The sequence below is a fragment of the Pinus tabuliformis genome, chromosome 9 (genome assembly GCF_031772625.1).
Source record: "Pinus tabuliformis cultivar Carrire ecotype Pingquan chromosome 9, CPIR1, whole genome shotgun sequence".
Lineage (NCBI taxonomy): Eukaryota > Viridiplantae > Streptophyta > Pinopsida > Pinales > Pinaceae > Pinus > Pinus tabuliformis.
Genome location: NC_142307.1, coordinates 350,328,738 through 350,352,474, shown reverse-complemented (window position 1 = coordinate 350,352,474; position 23,737 = coordinate 350,328,738).

The window sequence follows — 23,737 nt, the reverse complement described above, 5'->3', positions numbered from 1 at the left end:
AGACAATGACTCCACTTTGAACCTGGTTGTTTCTCATCTTCTTCATCATACTTGAAGACCAATTGAAACTAAGAAGATTCCCAGTTTGTCCCTGGTTATAAATTTCGTTAACATATCTGCAGGATTTTGGCTAGTGTGTATCTTTTCCAGCTTCAACTGTCCATCTTCTAACGCTGACGGTATGAAATGGTACTTGAGCTTTATATGCTTAGTCTTGGAATGAAATGCAGATTTCTTTACAATATGTATGGCACTCTGGCTGTCACTGTATAACCTGCCCAACTCCAACATTTTGCCTAATTCATCCAGAAATCTTTGTAACCAAATCATTTCTTTACTAGCCTCTATAGCAACAACATACTCCGCTTCTGTTATTGAAAGTGCAACAACACTTTGGATTTTTGAAACCTAACTGACAACTGATCCACCTACAGTAAATACATGTCGTGTAGTGCTCCTCTTGTTATCTTTTTCACCTACCATAACTGCATCAACATAGCCCTGTAGAGCAATGTTTGAACCACCAAAGCATAATGCTTGATTTGTGGTACCTCTCAAATACCTGATAATCCACTTCACTGCCATCCAATGTTCTTTTCCTAGATTGTTCATGTACCTACTTAAAACTCCCATTGCATGTGCAATATCAGGCCTTGTGCAGACCATTACATACATTTAGCTTCCAACTGCTGATGCATATGGAACTTTAGACATATGAGCCATTTCTTCCTTAGCCTTGGGACACACCTCCTTACTTAATTTGAAATGGCTAGCCAAAGGTATACCAACTGGTTTTTCATTCTGCATATTAAACCCTTTCAACACCTTTTCTATGTACTCACTTTGAGACAATGTTAATTTGCCATCATTTTGCCTTTTGAGATAAACACAATGGTCAGAGTGACATCTAGTATAACCTTGTTTAGACATAAACCTGTCAAATTTTAGATGCCACTACCTTGGAGCCTATTTTAAGCCATACAAGCTCTTCTTCAACCTGTGCACTAGTTTCTCCTTCCCTTTTACCTCATATTCTTATGGCTACTGCATATATATCTCTTCCTCCAAATCCCCATGGAGAAAGGTTGTCTTTACATCTAACTGCTCAAGATGAAAATCTTCAGCTGTTACTAGACTTAGAATAGTTTTGATTGAAGTCATTTTCAAAATAGTAGAAAATATTTCATAAAATCAATACCTTTCTTCTGTGCAAACCCCTTCACCACAAGTCTAGCTTTGTACCTCTGTTTTCCTTCATCTTCTTCCTTCAACTTGTAAACCCATTTATTTTGCAATGATGTTTTACCTACAGGCAACTTGACTAAGTCCCAAGTCTGGTTATGTGCTAAGGAGTCCATCTCTTCTTTCATGGTTTGCTCCCACTTCTTCCTGGTTTCTACCTGCACTGCTTCTTCATAATATTCTAGTTCACCAGAATTAGTCAACAATACATAATATAATGAAGGAGAGTATCGTTCAGGAGGTCTACTCGTCTTAGTAGATCTTCTAATACCACTTTCAGGTGTTTAAAGTGCTTGTTGTTGTTGTGGTCGTTGTTCTGGCTGTTGATCATTATGATTTTCAAGCACCATCACTTTTTCTGTGATCTCGTCAAGCACTGTGTATTCTCTGTTTTCTTTTTCCTATTTCTTTTCCTGCAGCTGATCCTTATATAAAACCTTTTCATTGAATATGACATCTCTGCTCCTAATGATTTTGTGCTTTTTCATAATCATAAAAGCAATAACCAAAATCGTTAACACCATATCCAATAAAGGTACATTTCTTTGATTTTTCCTCAAGCTTTGTTCTATTTTCTTTATTAATGTGGACAAAGGCTTCACAACCAAAAGTCTTTGAAAATGAGTAGTTTACCCTTTTACATGTCCATGCCTCCTCTGGAATACCACCATCCAAGGAACTTGAAGGCCCTCTATTTATTAGATAAACAACAGTGTCTACAACATCTACCCAAAATTGTAAAGGCAATCCTACTTGCAATCTCATGCACCTTGCATGCTCCATGATTGTCCTGTTCATCCTTTCTAACACACAATTTTCTTGTGGTATTCCTGGAACTATCTTCTCTTTGCGAATTCCATTCTCTGAACAATACCTATCAAACTCTTTACTGCAATATTCACCTCCATTATTTGATCTGAGACACTTCAACCTTTTCCTTGTCTCATTTTCAACCAAAGCTTTCCATTTCTTGAAAGTATCAAATACATCAAATTTATTTCGAATACAATAAATCTAGGTTTTTCTGGTTGCATCATCAATAAAAGTAACATAATAACAAGATACACCAAGAGATGATACATGAGCAGGCCCCCATACATCTGTATGCGCAAGATCTAATTTTTCTCTCTTCTTTTCTTTCCCAACTCTAAGGAATCTGACTCTCTTCTATTTTCCATAAACACAATTCTCACAGAATTTTAAATCAAAATGCTTCAAACCTGGAAAAAAATTTCTTGAGTGAAGAATCTGCATCCCCTTCTCACTCATGTGCCCAAGACTATGATGCTACAATACCATATCTTCTCCTGTAGAGGTTAAAGCATTAATAGAATTAGAAATACCATTGCATAAATACAATGTACCCACGTTTCCTCCTTTCACTATTACCAGGGATCCTTTAGTGACCTTCTAGGTTTTATTTGTGAAAGTAGTTACGCAACCTTCACCTCCCAACTGCCCTGTTGAAATTAGATTTTTATTCAGATCTGGGACATGCCTTACCTCCATCAAGAGCCATTGATTTCCATTCTGTATTTTTATGAAAACTGTACCCATTCCAATAATTTTACAGGGTTTATCATCACCCAATCGAACCTGTCCAAAATCTCATTGAACATAATCGTGAAAATGTTTCTTATCAGGTGTGGCATGGAATGAGGCCCTTGAATCTACCACCCAGGCATCAACAATATTTTCTAATGAAAGAATCAAAGCATCTTGCAACACATCACCTGTTACATTCGCTTCATGATTAGTTTCTTGTTGTGCGTCTCCTTCTTTTCCCTTCTGAGACGTGCAATCTTTCTTTAGGTGTCCTTTCTTCCCGCATTTATAGCATGCTTTCCCTGATCTGGATTTGGATCTGCCTTTTCTTGACTTACTGCGATATCTTGGGCTCTTTCCTCTTTCCATTTTGCTTCCCCTAGTCTTTGTAGTTAAAGCATTGCCTGATGTCTCACCGAAGATTTTTCGTCACAATTCCTCGCTAAGGATTGCACCGACAACATCATCAAACTTTAAAGTACTAGATCCAGAGACAGAGTTACTAATGGCCATAACTAAGCCATTCCAACTTTCTGGCAATGAGCACATAAATAACAGAGCCCTAACTTCATCATCAAAATTTACCCCTACAAAACTTAACTGACGTGTAACTGTATTAAAATCATTTAAATGGTGTGCAACAAATCCACCTTCTGACATATTCATATTAAATAAATGCTTCATAAGAAATACCTTATTTGACACTGAGGGTTTTTCATATAGTTTGGCTAATGCCAACATTAAACCCTCTGTTTTCATTTCATTTGAAATATTAAATGCTACCAATGCCACTAGGCACAGCCGTATTGTTCCAAGTGCCTTTCTGTCTAGAATATTCCATTTTTTGTCTATCATACTCATCGACTTCTTTATCTTTCTTCTCAATGGTAGGTACAGATCTCTCTGTACATATAATCTTCCATCTGCATCTTCCACAGCTAGTAGTTTTGGCCATTAAATTTTTCAACCCTAAACTTGCCATCTTCCGCCATTGCTCCCACTTGAACCAGGAACCCTTCTGTCCTATGGGTTTATCAACCAAATTGACCTTCAGCTCTGATACTAGTTGTTAGAAAAGTATATATTACAGAGGAATGGAACACATAAAATATTGCAGAAATATAAACATAGAAAACACACAAAACAAGAGAGACACAGATATACGTGGTTCACCTAGTTTGGGCTACATACACAGAGAAACAACCAGTTCTTCCTTTTATATTATCCAGTAAATTGAAGAGATACAACCTACAACAGATCCACTGTAACACCCTCTTCGCTCTCAATATCCTCTCTCTTCCTCACCCAAAATACAGATATACATAGATGCAATACAATTCCCTCATATATAGTGAGGGGTTTCCTTCTAGGGAAAAAAACCTTAAACTAAACATAACTTCTACCGTCAAATCATCCGCCTAATTAACGACCCAGATTGACTAGAAATTACTAGACTTTTACAAGGAAATTTTACATCTATTTTTAGCTTCGGGGGCAGCAAACCGCTAGCCTCTAGACCCCCTAGCCGGGGGGGATCAGCCCCCCTGGAACCTTGTGGGGGGAACATGTCCCCCCCAAACCCCCCTGCATGGAGGGGTGCACAGTCTTCCTGGGGTATACATCCGGTTGAAAGCCTTTGAATACAGAAGGCAATCAGGCTCCACACCCAACAATTAGATTTAGGTAAATTTTTATCAACAACAATATAATTACCTTCAATTAACTTTTTGGTTCTCTTGTTGTAGCATTTGTATCCCTTGATTTTGAAGGAATAACCAAGGAATATGCCCTCATAAACTCTTAGTTCAAACTTTCCAAGCTTGTCTTAAGTCTTCTTCATGTAGCATTTGCTTCCAAATATTTTGAAGTGGTCAACTTTTGCTAGGTTCCCTTTCCACAACTCATATGGATTTTTGTCACTGTTTTGCCTAAGAAGAACTCTATTAGCCAAATATGTTATTGTTTGAGATGATTATCCCTAAAATGTATCTGATACACTAGCTTCATCCAACATAGCCTGTGCCATATCTTGGACCAACCTATTTTTCCTTTCCACTACACCATTTTGTTGTGGTGTTCTAGCTATGAAGTATTGCCTCTTGATCCCATGCTCCTCACAAAAATCATAAAATTATTTAGACATGAACTCACCTCATCTCTTGGTTCTAAGACACTTTATCTTAAAATTAATCTCATTTTAAACAAGTGCATTAAAATATTTAAATTTGATGAATGCTTCTAACTTTTCTTTCATGAGCATAATCCATGTGGCTCCAGTGAAATCATCAACAAATAAAATGGAATATATCTCACCTCTTAGAATTTTCTTCCTTGTAGGGCGACATACATTTCCATGCACTAGCTCCAATGGTTTTCTTTTAGTGAACTCCTTTGATTTTAAATGCACTCTTGTTTGTTTCCCAAATTGGCATGACTTGCATGTTGTGCTTTCTGGTTTATCCAACCTTGGTAATCCTCTAACTGCTCCAATATTGCTAATTTTGACTAGATTATCAAAATTAACATGACCCAATCTTCTATGCCATAGCCAAGATTCTTCTATTTTTCTCATGCAACAACTGTATCTAGTGTCATAAAAAATATACATGTTGCTATCACTTCTAATGTCACTTTCCACTATATTTCCTGATTTATCATTTCTAATCTCACACTCTTTAGATATGAAAATCACCTCATGCCCATTATCACACATCTGACTCACACTGAGGAGATTATGCTTCAATCCATCAACATATAGCACATTTGAGCTTTCGTCTTCCTATCCAATCTAACTGTTCCTATGCCTTTGATGGGGACTGCTGCATCAAAACTGACATTGCCCTTTTCGTACTCTTTTAGCTACAAGAATTTTCTCTTATCACCAGTCATCTGTTTGGAACAACCACTATCAATCAACCATTGTTCATGCTAATCATGAGCTATCAAAGCAAGCTCACAATTTACAGCCTTTTTCCTCCATCTTTTCTCAAATTTCCGCTGAATAGATTTCCCTTGAGTGTGCACATGAAGGATTTTCGAAGGCTAGATCTGCACTCACTAGATTTGTGACAAAAACTGTTGCATATGAGACATTCGATCTCATTTATTAGTGGATAAAAAAAATTATTTCCATTATATTTGGCCCTAGAGAAATTCTTGATCTATCAACATTTCTTCTAGGAAACATCTTCAACCTACAATTTATGGGTTTGTGTCTAAAAATATTACATGCAAAGAAATAACCATAAAATAATGTATGATACTTGACTTTTTGTTTCCATGATGTGGGAGTGAAATTTGAGGACCTAGCTTGCTTTTCTTGCTAATTTTCTGCTGATTTGATTTCAACTTCATTCTTTAGCACATTCTTGCTAGTTGCAACAATAATTGATTGATTTTATTTTCCTTTCAAACCATACGCATAACTGATACTTGGATGATTTTTGACATTTTGTAGAGAAGGCCTAAATCCAAATCAAGTTTTGTCCTCTGGTGACCCTTGCATGTTGAGAATATTTTTTAAGGTTTCAGTTCCCTTCATTTTTTTATTTAGACATGCTTTAGTTTCTGCTTTTGAAAGATTGGCCCTTAGAGAAATAATTTCCGGTTCAAGTTTGTGGAAATTTTATTTCCATTCTTCTAGATGATTGGTGAGCATATTTTCTCTCATTTTTATTCTTCCTGTTAGTTTCAGTCTTGTTTTCCTGTCACTAATGATCAAATATACATGTACCATATCTGTTAGCGGTCTCAAAATCAAAATTTTACCATGTCACTAGGTTTACAGAGTAAAATTTGGTTACTGTCTAGTTGGTCTAGGAATGAGTTTAGTATTTTGGAAAAGTCACATATGCTGGTCACCTATCTCATTCAGATGAAGGTTTCATAATAAAATCAAGTTTTCCTTATATCAGTCATCATCATCATTCCATTCGTTTTCAGGTTTTTCATTAGGTCATTAAGGTTTTCAAGGTTCATCATTATCATTTGTAAATCCAACATTGAATAAAGCATGACAAGCAACTTTTGACATTAACTTGTTGATTTTTCACAAGTTCATCATGATTTCAGTTTGAAAGGCTCCAGGAGAAGAAGTTCTAGTGTTCAAAAAGTGAAAATACAGCCTAGGTTTCAGCTTTCTACAGTGACTCAGTTTTAAAGGTGAAAAGTCAGTTTTTCAAAAGGTTTGTGGGGCCCATTTCTTTTCAAAAAGGAAATTAAATTTCCCATATAAACTAAAAAGCCCAAATTCATTCTATTTTCCTCTTATTCTTCCTTGTGCATTGAGCTGTCCCTCTCATTGGTGATAAAAACTCGAGTTTTTAGGAAAAATTAGCAGAAAACTCCAAGCACTGCACTTCCAGAGATTGCGTTGCACTTCTGAGGCCAGTGTTGCACTACGCTTTTGAGGTATGTGTTGCGCTTCTGGACACTGTGCTTCTAGAGACTGCGCTGCACTTGTGCCAAAGCAGCTCAAAATCGCCCAAAACTCACCCAAATTGGAATTTTAAGCTTGCAAATTATTTTTCTTGCAAACCTATACTTATCTACAAGTACATACATAATATTACTCTACTTTTTATTTCTAAAGATCAATTCAAAGCTAAAGATTTCCTCATTAGGGTTTCTAGTGAATTTGTCATGAAATGCTGTTAGGGTTGATGATGGTCAACCAATTTTCATAATATTAAACATGTAAAACCTCATCATACACCTCTACACATGTTTAATATACTTCATGAACCATTGAACCAACTACAAAACACTAAATTACTCCACCAAAAATGAAACCCTAGCTCATTCCTATGGGATTTGGACAGTTTTCCTAGAAACCCTATTTTTCCTTTTTCACAAATACATCATTCCTTCATTTCACCTCCTTTCATCTTCATAAGTTATTCATAGTTCATATCCACCTCCTACAAATCCCCCTTTCCATTTTTTCCACTCCACCTACCCATCAGTTCATTTTTCACTCACCCCTCACTGTTTTTTCTCATTTTCATGTTGCTATGGTTTCTGTCATCATGGAAGGAGACTCTTCACCAGAAAGGAATAAACATCACAGGGGAGGAAAAATTATTAGATATGAATTGTCCATCTGCAATGATATCAATTCATCACCCTTTATCAAACAAAGCTTCGAATATGTGAATTGTCTAGATTTTTGTAAAATGATGTGTGAAGTAGGATTCCATGAGCAGTTGATAGATTGGCTAGCTACTCATTTGAAAGGTGAAAGTGCCATTATTTCTAGTGTTGAGTTCACATTTTCAGTGGCTTCTATTTTATTTTCTATAAGGATACTAGATCATGGTGAAAACTGGTTCAAGGGGATGAACCTAGATCTTGTACATTATAGATCTTTCTTGAAAACACCATATAGGGAAACCCATACTCATATCATGCCTTTCAGGTACCTATTGGAGAAGTATGCTCCATTGATGAAAGCTATCATGAAATTATTCACATGTGAAGGAAGGTTCTCTAGACTATATACCTATCACATCTGGCTTCTAATGCACTTTACAACTCAGAAACCTATAAACATGTGCAACTATCTATGCAGGAGGCTTTCCAAGATGTTAGAGAAGGTACAGGTGAAGAGAAAAGAACACTATCCTAGCCTCTTTCATCATAGTCTGATCAATATTGTAGTGCTTCATCAACTTGCAGAGAAGAATATGAAATGGGAATATTTCTTGGAGATAACTTTGAAATGGCATGAATCCAATGTGGTAGCTCAACCTTGTAACATGCCAACAAAACAAATGGAAATTGGGTCTTCAAGAAAATCAGTGGAAATGCCTAAAGTACCTAAACCTGAGGTGAAGAGGATGTACAAAACATGAAAGAGGCTTGTGTTTTCTTCTCATGGTGAGAAAGGGGCTAAGCCTTCTACATCAACAAAATGGGACCACTATTGTAGGATAAAGACTTGGTTAAGCATGAGTTTGAGTTGGTTGACTTATAAGTAGAAAATGATACCTCAAGCATGTAGCAAATGATCAGAGACAAATATTATCAGATCAAGGAACTTACAGTCAACATGGAAAGAGAAAGGTTTATCATTTCATTCCTATAACAAGAAAATAATCATCTGAAGGCAAAACAATTGATCATGGAAAAGGAGCAAACCAAACTATTGAAGCAAGCAGGCAAGGGAAAAAAAGTCATGGAGATTAATGATCCTAAAGTAACAAAAGGAAAAGGTAAGAGAAAGAGGCAAAGAACCAAAGGGTTTAAAAAGGCATTAAAGGAAGAAGAAAAACACATCTTATTGGATGAGGAATTAGAGCTAAAAGACATAATTTCCTTAGAAGTCAATCAAGACAAAGAGCACTGGTTAGACAAGGTCAATGACCATTTAGAGAAGCTTCTAGACAAGGATAATAGAGACAATCAGCTACTAAGGCACATGGCACATCATTACCAGGCTCAGAACATGATTTTCAATGTCAAGGTCAAGCAACTTGAAAACAAGCTCAAAGAAGCCCTAAAGGAACATAATGATAAAGGCAACTTGGAGATGATTTATGAAGGATATATGAGGGATTAATATGCCTCATTTCATATATCTTGAATAATTTTGAAGAAATTTTGATCATTTTTGGTTTTTTGGAAATTTTAGTGCCCTATGCAGAAATTTAACTAGTTCTAGAAGTGCAACGCCTTGGTGCTGTGCTTTTTCCTCAGGCACTCAAATAAGGAATGGTTTTATATTATGGAAATCCGTTGGCATCCTCTCAAAACAAATGTATTCAAATTTTCCAGATGAGGCCTAAATTTTGAGGAAAATAGGGAAAAGGTGGCCAAAAATCAGCGTTCTAGACCTCTTTTTGGCAGGCGCTACGGTTTTGGAGCGACCTTGGGAGATTAGAAGTCTGAAGGCCTTCCCATGGGTCATTTTAAAAAATTAAAGGTGTTATGGAAACTAAACTTGAAAATATAGTTGGCCTTTCTTTCAGATATTCATTTGGACCTCCGAAAGGCACCTTAAAGTGGGCTCAAAGTCGGCACTACACTTTTGCAATTTCCTGTGTTTTTTATTTTAAATTTCACTATGTAAATTTCCTAGTTTTAAGTTTGACTTAGTCAAAGTAAAAAATCTTAATGTAATTTTACTTGGTTCGAAGTTATATGATGTAGGCATGAATAAATGCACATGATAGGTTTTTTTTATGTTTAATAGGCCTCATTGAGGAAGTATAGTCCAAAACAAAGTCTACAAGCAGCGTTTGTATTTGACCTTCTCACCTCACCTGTTAGTTGAGAGAATCTTGCAATTAGTTCCACCACCTAGGAATTCAACTCATGAAGGTGGGGAAGTGGTTCAATTGAGTTTATATGTACTATTTCTCATTCAGAGAGAAGGGTTGGAATTTTTTGGAGGAGGCTTAGATATTATGATCTTTTCAGCTAATACAGGAGCAGTTGCAAATATTTTTCAGGAACTCTAGTTCTATGAGTGTATGGTGTTTGTTAAATATTTCTATCAGTTTCTAATGGCTAAATTATATTTTTTCACATGCTTTGCCTTCTATCTATGAGCTACCTTGCAGTTAAATAGATAGGATTCCTGATTTCAAGCTCTATTTATGTGGTGTTCATAGTTGTGTTTATTTCTTCTAAAGGCTAATGAACTCATACTTACATATGCTCATTAGTATCTTCAAAAATTTCTAATATATACTAAATTGACCATATTTAAAGTAAACCGTAGCCTTCAAATTCCTATCTCCTTTCTATATTTGTTTCTGTATTCCTAAATCCTAGACCTAATCATGGCTCTAAACTGTAGTCCAGCAAACCCTAAAATCTCAAATTTACAAACACACAAACAAACATACATAACTAGCCTAATTTTTTTTTATTTAAAGCTATTCATTGATAAAAACTTTGAGAGATATCTCTTAGGCTTAGTAGGGCTAGCAACTGAGCTAAAATTGGTTCAAGGTTACCTCTTTCAATCTACTCCTTAGCCCAGGAAATTGTAGAGGCTAACACTTCCAATTATCTCTTTAAGAAAATGGTGTCTTCTTTGTGGGTGCATGCAATAAGAGTCCCTCCACTATTCTTCTTAAAAGATTCATTTTCTTTCTCCAGCTTGGTCAAATTATTTTTTTGAATCACAATCTATTGCAATAATTTTTCCTTGAATTTCTCAAGATCTTGCAACCGGGTCTTCAAATAATATTAACCAAAGAAGATTTATTCCCATTTAGGATTTTGTATTTCCTCTTTCAACTGCTTATTTTTATTTCAAGATTTTCTTCGCTCATCAATTGTACTAATGATCTCACCTTCACAATCAATCTCTCCATCCTCAATATCTGATTCATCTCTGGACTCAAAATCCATAAGAACACATTCATTGTGCTCTTCTTCTTTTGATGAATATTTCTCACAGCTTTCATATGAAATATCACTTTCTTCTTTAAAGTAGTAACTCCTCTTTTGACATTTAGAATTTTGAAATTTCTGAGTTTCATCCTTGCTCGTCGTATCCTTATTCTTTTCTTCCTTTTCAATTCTTTTGTGTGGACATTTTGAAGCAAAATGTCCAACTTCTCCACATTCGAAACACTTGAAAGGAAGCTTGCCTTTATACTTTCCAATAACTCTCTTTAATTTGTTCACTATTGGGCTCTGAATATGTCATATCATTTAGTATATAAAGTATCCATTCATAATTCACATTCTCGAATTTATGACACTTTACATAACAATTATACCACCAACTTTTGCTAAAAGTACCTCTTTCACCTTTTGGTTAATTATGATTGATTTCTTATCTTTTTAATGATTAAATGTGTTTTTAACATGCTTTTATTAATGATAGATTACTAATGTGGTTATGTGGCCAAGAAACATGTTCAAATATGAAAATTTCTATTTATCTACCAGCTCAATAACAATTTTGTAGTTCACTTGGTTTGGTACTAGCTCAACAGTTCGATACTTAATTCCGAACTTGCATGAATGGAGGGAAAAAATACAAAATTATAAAATATGTTCTTCTTTTCTCTAGCATGGTAAATTAGGTGCCAGATGGGCCTAATATTTTTGTAGAAGCCTTGGAATATACCCATCTCACACGTGTGGGATCATAGCACATTAGTTAAGCTATAATAAAAAACAGGTAACAATTTTTAAACTACCATATTTTGCCTCTGTTTACGTGCATATGGCGGAGAATATCAAGAATCCAATAAATGGGTTTTTTCAAAACATATCCTTTTACTCTTAACTCAAACCCATATTGGCAAAAGTATTCAAAGAGCCAACTTCATGCATGATTTACAAGGCCATGGAATCGAATATGGAAAATTAGACTCCATAGAAACAAATTTCCAAAATATGTCATGGTAAATAATATATGGTTGTTTCTTTAACACCAATTTGTATAAAATTGAAAAAAAACCAGATTTATGATATTTTCCTCTAAAGCTGTAAATTTGTTTTCTAAGTTTATGGGATTGGATATTATATTTATCCACTAGTTTTAGTCTATAAATATGACCTCATAGGTCTAAGGAAGGGGATCATGGGTTTGTAATTGAATATTTTGTAAGGGAGAGAAATCATCATTTGGAATTCTTTGTATTTTGTATTTTTGTTGAAGGTTAATAAATGTCACAGTTGATGATTCACTAAGTTTCTAAAGCATTTAATCCTGTGATTTTTGAGATACCTTGTTCATTTCAGGATGGTCCCATGGATCCATCTTGGTAAACTATTATACATGATTAGTTTAGATTTCTTGTTTTTGTACTTGTTCTATTATGTATGCTAATATAGTTTTCTGATTTGGTACCTATGTTACAGTCAAGTTCATACAATGAAAGCATAGTGTTAAATGTTTATGGTTAATTATATGTGTATATATGTGATGAATTTTATTATATTATATGATTGATATCATGTGAATTTAATAGGTGTGTAGTGCACCAGGTTTCGTAGGCCATTACAAGCAACCTGCTTTAGGGTAGTTTTATAGATTTATTGAATTTAAAGAATTGTTTCCTTTTCAATCCCTTGAAGAATTTCATTGAGATTTATGTTTCAAGTAAATTCAAGGTTCCATCTTTCATAATTCATGAGCTAGTAAATGTAAAATCTTGAAATGATTTAGTTAATTTGTAGAAACAAAGTAATTTCTAGATTTCATGTTATTCATTTTAATTTCTTTCCTTGAGTAGTGTTATTTCGTTTCAAAGGGTGTGTGAAGAATAGAATAGGGAGATTTTAGTTTCTAATATGATTGAAGCATTTACCTTTGAACATATTTTACATCTAAGAATGTGATTAATGCTTGGTTAATTTATTATTTAATAGATTTAGAATAAAATTTCCTTTCAAGATTTTAATTTCGTTTTGTATTCTCAATTAGATTAACTTAGGCTTTAATCCTGCATTTCCCGTGCTTTCATATCTAAGTCTTATGACCTTGGATTGATAGTTAAATGTTTGAATTAGAGTACATATAATTTCGCCAACATTTTTGGCGTTGTTGTCGAGGAGGTGCTAAAGGGATTAGAGCATAGTTTCTTTCACAAGTTTTTTTGCATGATCTTAGTTGCAGGGCAACTAGAGGGTGGAGGAAGATGGTAAGATGTGAATGAAAATCCATGCATCTGCTTTGGTTTTGGGTTGCTCCAAAGTGTGGTTGTCTTTAATTGATTTTGTAGTTTCCTTTTCATATGCATAGAATTAAAGGTAGGACCCAAAGCCTCATTTTTCCTTATTGTTTTTTGCAAGTGTGTTTTCCTTTAGATTGATTCATGGAAAAAGGAGAAGCCTAACTTGTGTGAACATACAACTTAGTGACAAAAAGGTCTTAGTAGCTATTAGAAATACTGAGAGGAGGGGGGGGTGAATCAATATTTCTTTTTAATTGTTATTTTTATCACTAAAACATCTATAAAAGGAACACAAAAATAGATAGCTGAAACAAATGTTTTATTAATATAACTAGTGAAATGAAATAAATACAACATGTAAGTGGTTGCATTCAGTTTCCAAGCACCAACTTGGACTTTTGTGAGGCTTCAACCTCCCGAGCACCAACTCTGTTCTGCCAAGGCAACAATCCTGGAGTTAGGAGCACCAACTCCCAAGGACTCCAATCCTTTTAATTCTAAGGCTCCAACCCCGCAGGCTCCAACCCTTTACTATAAACTGTTAGAGTCTGATTTGTTGTTGTTTTCAGCTCCCAAGCTTGCTGAGCTTAAGCTTCACTTCCGTTCTCCTGCTTCTCCTACATCTGCTTGAATTATGGCTTCCTCTCACTCTGATTATATGCACACACATGAGTCTTTCCTTGTTTCCTGTTATATATGTTCTTGATGCCTTTGACCGTTGGTTTTTATGTTCCGCTGGCTCTTTGGCTTCCTTAACGCTCGCTTCAGCTTCCTCTATGCTGGCTTGTCCTTTGGCATCCCTCTTCTTCATCACTTTGGCTTCCTATGCACTGGTTGGTCCTTTGGCTTCCCGAATTTTTGGCTTCCTCAGTCTCTTCATGCTCATCAACACTCCCGAGACACGTTGATTTAACAGATAGAGCCGAAGTACATAGAGATAAAATGTTGCATATCAAAACTGTAACAGAGTCCCTTTTTTTTCAAATAATATGCATACACAAGACTTTATGGTTTAACAGATAGACTCCCCTAATCTGGAGGGCCCCACATGCCATGTCACCATCGCAATCACAATCGGCTTTCGTTCAGGCCTTCTCAACTATCGGGACCGTTATTATAAGCTTTTGGCCTTAAAAACCCCATACAATACAAATATTTAAATACACAAAATTATATGAAAAAAACATGACCGAACCGCATAATGGTGGACTTCAAATTTATTTCACCCGCATCTATAAGTGCATCGGTTTCGATGTGTAATTGGAATTGATAGTTGTGCTCGTGGCAATGGCTGATGGTCGATAGATGCGATATATATTAAGACAAACTATAATGTTGCATCGGGTCCGCAACATATTGCTTTAGGTCTTTTCCTTTGTATTTCAGTTTTTACACCGAAACCCATCAATACACACAAGAAAACCTTTACGTGTGGAAGTCAAAATTATACAGTGGGGTTTATAAAACCCATGGGGTCCGCGTGTGTAATTGGGTCTTGCTCCTTTGCATCACGACAATGTGATATTGCAATTGCCAATCATCGCAATCGCATGTTGCATGGCCCTAGGGGTCTTTCCCTTACCTTATGGCATCACTGACACCGATCTACCGATAGTGTATTATCCACTGATAGTGCATTATCCGCCGATAGTGTATTTTCCTATATACGCATTTCTATGCTCCGATACTGTATTCCATTATAACTATGTTTTCCACCTCCGATAGTGTATCTGCATACATATATGTGATCTATGCCTCCGATAGTGTATTTGCATACATATATGTGATTTCTGCCTCTGATAGTGTATTTGCATACATATATGTGATTTATGCCTCCAATAGTGTATTTTCATGCATATAACTCTTTTGTGGCATATATTGCTCCTGATAGTGTATTCTTTGGCATCCATTGCGCTGATAGCTACCAATAGTGTATTCTTTAGCATCCATTTCTCTGATAGTGTATTCTTTCGAATCCATTGCTCCAATAGCTCTGTTTTCTCCCTCTAGCTCCTCGAATATTGTCATATTGACATCAATGACAATCTATGTCAACAATCTCCCCCTTTTTATTGATGTCAATATTCTTCTTCTCTCCCCCTTTGACATCAATGGCAAAGAAATTCATACAGACTCCCCCTATCGAACTGCTCCCCCTGTAGAACTGCTCCCCCTGTCATGCAAGATTTTTATGAATGAAATTAAATGATGTTGAAGAGATAACCTCCATCTTCCGATGAAGATGTTCAAATTCTTCTTGAGGAAGAGGTTTTGTGAAAATATCAGCTATCTGTTCCTTAGTACTGATATATTCCAAGATGATGTTTTGTTCAGCTACTTGTTCACGAAGGAAATGATACCTGATTGGTATATGTTTGGTCTTTGAGTGAATCATTGGATTTTTTTGAGACTAATAGCACTTGTGTTATCACAATAGATGGTAATTGGCTGATCTGTACTTATGTTGACATCTTTTAGAGCTTCCTTAATCCATATTATTTGAGTACAATAGTTTGTTGTAGCTATATACTCGACTTCAGCTGTGGATAATGATATGGATGTCTGTTTTTTGTTGAGCCAAGCTACTAAATAGTCTCCCAGAAAGAATGCATTTTCACTAGTTTTTTTTTTATCATGTACACTTCCAGCACAATCTGTTTCCAGGAAAACTAGTGTCTTTTCGATCTGCTAGTCCCACTAAGAAGGGTAGCTATCTTAGAAACAAATAATCAAAGAACTTTTTGAGTTACTTTATGTATGATAGATAAGAGAGAAGCAAAGGGACCAACCTTGATCTTCCGCTTGACTCCTTTCTTGATTTCTCTCTCCCTTGATAGAGCTTGCGACTCCTCTCCTACTTGTCCCTCTTTAGAGAATACTTGTAGAGACAAAGCAACAAAACACCATCAAATCATCTTGATCTACAGTATCATAAACAATGACGAATCAGAAATACATTGAACATACAATTACATTCACAAATAGCAAGATTCACAAATACTCGATTGTATGGAGAAAACTCAAAGAAATTTATTAATAATAGAAGAGAGGATTACAAATTAGCTGTCTGATCTAGCATCATCCCCCCAGCATCAAAGGCCTCTTCACCTCATGAAAATCAAGATCACATGTTATGAAACTAGCTCAAGAAAAGATAGAAAAGATAGATCAACGCCTTAGAATTCAGCCTCTTCGAGGGGGAAACCACCTTTACATTACATAAATGAACAATTCTTGGATGATTCAAATGACAAAACCTCATTTCTATATATAGGATGTTAGGATATTCTGACACATAGGAAAAAGTTAAGTACAACTTGGTCTAGTGTAGAGTTAGGTATAGAGTTAGGTAAAGTTTGTTTCTTTACTGTTGTACATTTTGTAACTTACAATCCGACGGTCACGATATGTAGTGATCCGACGGTTCATTCTCTCCTCGGTATTACCGACACTTGATCCGTGGCTTGACACCTGATTGGTCCAAGAATTCTATTTAAAGCGCATGGAGGGTCATTTGTAGGGTAATCCGTGCATGAGAGAAACATATGTAAATTTTCATTCTTTTATTAATAAATTTCCTAAAGTGGCCGTGTTGGCTCAGGCCGTGGACTGTTTCCCTCTTTGAGGGTTTTAACCACGTCAAAATACTGGTGTATTGATCTGCGATCTGGTTGTGAGCGGTGTCCTTTTGGTGTTCTGTCTGAGGAACTTACCCTGTAAATTCCTACATGGTATTAGAGCTATTTGAGGGCCGCATCCGTTGGTGATCTAAATCTGAAGCTGGTAGAACTGCATCCGACTGCCGTTTCCTAGATCTGCTATTTCTGACTGCTTTCGGGCCGAGAGGACTGCTCTGTTGTGTTGGGAGCATCTGTTCCAGTGAGGAACCCGTTTCATTTCACGCGAAAAGGTTTCCGGTAGCCCTAGCTGCGTCATTTTTAAGATCTAGAGGTATACAGTGTTTATTTGCAGTTTACTGTTATTTTCTCTCTGTTTATTTCGGTTTAGGTTTATTTACCCTTTTTATTACCGGATCTATACCTTTCATTTCTGCGTATTCTCTTTTCCCTGCGCCTTAGCGTGATCTCGGAAAATCAGAAACATTGAGGAAAATATTTAGTTTTCGGCCAAAGCTAACTTTGAGCCGCAAGGTTCATTTTTGAAAATATTTAGTTTTTCGGCTAAAGCTAACTTCGAGCCATAAGGTTTGTTTTCTTTGCATGTCCGTGTTGGGTTTTGTGTTTTTTGTTTTGTAGGGAAAAAGAGCTTTCTCAAAGAAAGCACGCAACCCAAAGCCCCCCCCCCCTCTCTCTCTCTCTCAACTTTTTTGTATAGATCAATTGGTTCAAAGCTATTTTAAGAGAGTAGAGGTCTTGGGTTCAAGTCTCCATTTTGTGGGGGTGGACTTTTTCATTTCCGTACATTCCCGCACTTCGTCGGCAACTTCAACAACTTTTTTTCAAAAAGCCATAACTTCTTCATCCAGAAGCTGTTTTCAGAGCCATTTTTTTTAAACCAGCCTAATTTTTCGAGATCTATCCATTGGAACACTTATTTTCAGAATCTTTAGCTTTAGTTTCCATTGAAATGGAAAGTCAATACCAAGTTACCCTTGACAGCACCAACTACTTCCAATGGTTGGCTTACATTGAGGATTTACTTAGAAGTAAAGGTCTCTACAGAATAGCCTCAGGCCAAGAAAAGAAACCGAAGGATGAAGATAAGGCTGCTAAATGGGAAAATAGGCAAGATCAAGCACGTGGATTGATAGGGATGTCTATTTCTCCAGATCTTAGATTCCATATTGTAGAAATTGATACTCCTGATGAAGCAATGAAACAAATCAATAAAGTTTTTGGGATTAAAAATGGAACTAGAGCCCATCAACTTGAAAATGAGTTTCTTCCATTGGACCCTAATAATTTTCTTGCATTGAAGATTTATTGTCCAAGTTCAATACCCTTAGATATCTTTTGGAAGGTGTTAAAGTTAAGAAAGAAGATAGTAACCTTATCTATTCCATTGTTACAAAGTTGGGACCAACCTACTCTGTGTTTGTTTCCACCTTCCATTCTACAAGAGAAGCCTTCATTTCTCAAGGAACAGACTACAAGTCCCCTTCCTTTGACTCTTTTTGTGATTCTTTAATAAGAGAACAAGAAAAACTCTTACACCTTGGTCTTCTTAATCTTGAAAACTCTTCCAAGAAAGCGTTAGCCGCCCAGCAGCAACCAAATTCAAAGAATCCTAAGAAGTCATATCCTAAAAAGAATGGTCCTAAACCAAACAAGGTTCCTAAGCAATTTCAGCCCCAAAATGAAAAATCATTTCAACAAAATGATAAGACAAATAAAAACAAAGGGAAGAAGACTGATAGACATTGCAATTTTTGTAATCGAGATGGCCACTTAGAATCAAAATGCTTTAAGAAGATGGAAGCCTTGGAAGCATCAATGAAGAAGCATAACATCCATTTGGGGCAATCTTCAACTTCAACTTCATCTTCAGGTATGGCACTTTCTGCATGTGGTTTTCAAGCATCTCGGTCTGGCTATGCATTAAATGTATCTTCTTCTTCTCATTCTCATGAGTGGCTCATTGATTATGGAGCTTCTTATCACATGGCCAAAAACAAAGCGATGTTTTCTTCTTTAAATGATTGTAACACCAAAAATATATATGCTGGTGATGATAGATCTCTTAATGTTGTAGGGACTGGAACTGTTCATCTAGACAATGGTCAGTTTAATGATGTATTATCTGTTCCAACCTTATCCTGCAACCTTCTATCTGTATATCAGATAACTCATTCACGTGAAGGTAAAATCGTTGAATTTTCACCTCATGATGTTGTAATCAAGGACTTAAGAGATCCTAAACAGATTTTGGCTACTGGCATTGCTAATTATTCTACAAGGTTGTATAAGTTTCACAACTTTGGGTCATCAAATCTTCCCTCAGTATTTGTTGCTCATAACGATAAGGTGAACATACTTTGGCATGAGCGATTTGGTCACTTAAACTATCACTCCCTTCAGCATCTATGTAAAGAAAATATGGTGACAGGTCTTCCTATGGTATCTTGCAGAGATGGTGTTTGTTCCGGATGTGTACTTGGAAAACATCATCGGGACAGTTTTGAAAAACGTGCCTCTTGGCATGCCTCAGCCCCTTTACAGCTTGTGCATAGTGATTTATGTGGTCCACTTCCAGTTGTGTCATTCTCTGGCTGCAAGTATTTCTCAACTTTCATTTATGATTTCTCGAGACGCACTTGGGTATACTCCTTAAAACTCAAGAGTGAAGTATTTAACACTTTTTTGGCCTTCAAGGCCTTTGTTGAAAAACAATCTGGACATCAAATACTTAAGTTAAGATCTGATAATGGCGGAGAATATGTTAAAAACACATTCATCAACTATTGCACTGAGAATGGAATTCAAATGCAACATACTGTTCCATATACTCCACAACAAAATGGTGTAGTTGAAAGGAAGAATCACACCTTAAAGGAAATGGCTAATTGTATGCTACAATCTAAAGGACTTGGTCTTAGTTTTTGGGCAGAAGCAATTAACTGTGCAAATTACATAATAAATCACACTCCTACTAAGGCTTTAAAGAAAATCACTCCAGAAGAAGCATGGAGCTCAATCAAACCAGATGTAAGTCACTTTTGTGTTTTTGGAAGTGAAGCGTGGGCCCATATTCCAGATGAAAAGCATAAAGCTTTAGAACCTAAGAGTGAAAAATGAACTTTTGTTGGATATTCTGAAGATGTCAAAGGCTATAGACTTATTCCATTTAAGTCCAAAAATGTTATCATTAGAAGAGATGTAAAATTTGATGAAAATATATCGGCCTGTGAGCCTAGTCCGACGGATGTGCCACCTCTCCCTATCTCTTCTACCTTTGAAAACATTTCTTCTTCAGATGATGAAAGTGAGGATGACAATCCTCCCCCACCATGTCAAGATCCTCCTTCAGCTCCTGAGCTTCCAAAATGGGTTCGTGCTACTCGAGATGCAGCAGGTGATCTTGCCGGTGATCCTACAGATCAGCGACATACACGTTCTCAGTTCGAGAGAGCCTCTTCTTTACTGGCTCAAGCTCCAGTAAATTATGATCCTGACACCTTTGAAGAAGCTTCAGGCCATACAAATTGGGAAGTAGCTATGAATGAAGAATATCATTCATTGTTGGCAAATGATACATGGGATCTTGTTCCTCTACCAAAGGGACGAAAACTTGTTAGATGCAAATGGGTTTACAGAACCAAGTATGGACCAGATGGGAAAGTTGATAAACATAAAGCTCGTCTTGTTGCTAATGGTTTTTCACGGGTTGAAGGCATTGACTACACTGAAACCTTCTCCCCTATTGCCAAAATGAACTCTATCCGCCTTGTTCTTTCCCTTGCTGCCTCTTTCAAATGGGAAGTCCATCAGATGGATGTTAAATATGCCTTCTTGCATGGAGACTTGCATGAAGAAATCTATATGGAATAACCCATTGGCTTCATACAAATAAACTCCAGCCTTGTATGTCGACTTAAGAAATCTCTTTATGGTCTCAAGCAAGCTCCTCGGGCTTGGTATGCCAAAATGGATAGCTTTCTTTTAGAATCTGGCTTTTCTAGGTGTCATTCTGACAATACTGTCTACACCAAGAAAGTGGGAAACTCGCTTATCATCCTTGTTCTTTATGTTGATGATCTTATCCTTACTGGTAGTGATCCCAACCTTATAAACCATGTGAAGTCTAGCCTTAAAAGGAAATTTGAAATGACAGACTTAGGACACTTACACTATTTTCTCGGTCTTCAAGTCTTGCAATCCAAGGGGGGTATTTCCCTTTTTCAATCCAAGTATGCTTGTGATATTCTACGTCATTTTCACATGGAAGACTGTAAGCCAGCCCCTTCTCCCTTTCAGTCTGGAGTCAAACTTTCAGTCACTTGTAATTCTCCTGAAGTTGATGCTACCTTATACCGTCAACTTGTAGGAAACTTTTGTATCTAACCCATACTCGTCCTAACCTTTCCTTTGTTGTTGGCCTTGTTGCTCGGTTCATGCAAAACCCCCGTGAAAGTCATTGGAAAGCAGCTAAAAGAATACTTCGTTATGTTCGAGGTACAATTCAGTTTTGGATTCATTACAGTGCCGAAGCAGCTCCTCTATTGGTTGGTTTCACTGATTCCGATTGGGCTGGTGACACTAATGATCGGAATTCTACTGCCAGTTATGTGTTCACTCTTGGTTCAAGAACTATTACATGGGCTTGTAAGAAACAAGTTGCCATTTCTCTTTCATCAGCAGAAGCAGAGTATCGTGGTGTCGTAGAAGATAGTAAGGAAGCCTTGTGGCTTCGTCAGATCCTGTCAGAGTTTGGCTTTCAGTAGCAGCATCCGACTACACTTTGGTGTGATAATCAAAGTGACATTCAGCTATGCAAAGATCCAGTCCAACATCAACGTAGCAAACACATTGAACTGCACATGCACTTCATTAGAAAGCTCATTCATGACCATGTTCTTGAAGTGCAATATTGTTCAACAGATGATCAAGTGGCAGACATCTTTACAAAGGCTCTCACAGAGGTGAAGTTCACTAAACTTCGATTTCTGGTTGGAGTTCAGGAAGTTGTCACTAAGGGGGGATAGGCTCTAGTGCCTCCTTCCTTCTCCTATTGTGTCATATTTGTAAATCCTTCAATCCTATCCCAAGTTGTTCTTAAGGGGGGATGTTAGGATATTCCGACACATAGGAAATAGTTAAGTACAACTTGGTCTAGTGTAGAGTTAGGTAAAGTGTGTTTCTTTACCGTTGTACATTTTGTAACTTACAATCTGACGGTCACGATATGTAGTGATCCGACGGTTCATTCTCTCCTCGGTATTACCGAAACTTGATCCGTGGCTTGACACCCGATTGGTCCATGAATTCTATTTAAAGCGCATGGAGGGTCATTTGTAGGGTAATCTGTGCATGAGAAAAACATATGTAAATTTTCATTCTTTTATTAATAAATTGCGTGAAGTGGCCGTGTTGGCTTAGGTTGTGGACTGTTTCCCTCTTTGAGGGTTTTAACCACGTCAAAATATTGGTGCATTGATCTGCGATCTAGTTGTGAGCGGTGTTCTTTTGGTGTTCTGTCTGAGGAACTTACCCTGTAAATTCCTACATAGGAGTCTAAGGAGTCACAATATAATCCAACCGACCTAACAATAATAATATAAAGCCACAAAAATAACAATAGAGGGATTCTATTGGGCATAGTAATAACAATATGGGGGCAATAGGGGCACCACAATATTAATAAGGGGTATAACTACAACAATAATGGGGTAATCACTAGAATTATACGGACCCAACATGCCCCTCTCCTTCAAAAAAGTGTTGTCCTCAACGCTTGAGTAGTTCTAGATACTTCTGCATAAAATTCTCATCCTCCCATGTGGAATCTTCAGCGGATAAGTTCTTCCACTTGACAAGATACTTTGAAATTGATCGATTTCGTAGCTGTCGAGTTCTTTTTTCTGTGACTGCTTCCGGTTCGAATATAATTTTTCGTTCCTCGTCAAGTTCTGGAAATATTGTTTGAACTGGGAGCTTGTCACCTATAACCTTCTTTAAACATGAAACATGGAAAATTGGGTGCAATCAAGAAGTTGCAGGAAGCTCCAATTTGTATGCCATAGTACCAATCTTTTGCAACACCTTGTACAAACCATAATACTTTGGTGATAATTTGTTATCCTTCTTAGCTTGCTTGAGGGACATTTTCTTATATGGTTGTAGCCGTAGGAATACCCAATCACCTACATCAAAACTTCTTTCACTGCGATGCTGATCTGCCTATTGTTTCATTCTATTCTGTGCCAACACGAGGTTATCCTTTAAGAGTTGGAGGACTTGTTGTTGATGTTCGATGTGATGTTCCACTGCCTGAACCTTAGAATTTTCTCTTAAAAATGATGTGATGGATGGTGGTTGATACCCATAAAGTGCCATAAATGAGGTCATTTTTGTTGTTGTATGGAAGGAAGTGTTATACCACCATTTAGCCAGAGGAAACCATTTGATCCATTGTGTCCGTTTATCAGATACAAAGCAACGAAGATGTCCTTCCAAACATTTTTTTACTATCTCAGTTTGCCCATCAGATTGAGGATGATAATATGAGCTATGAGCTAATTGAGTACCAAGACAAGAAAATAATTCTGTCGAAAACTTTCCAGTGAAAGTGGGATCTCTGTCACTTATAATAATCTTTGGGTTTCCATGTAGCTTTTGAATTGTTTCAAT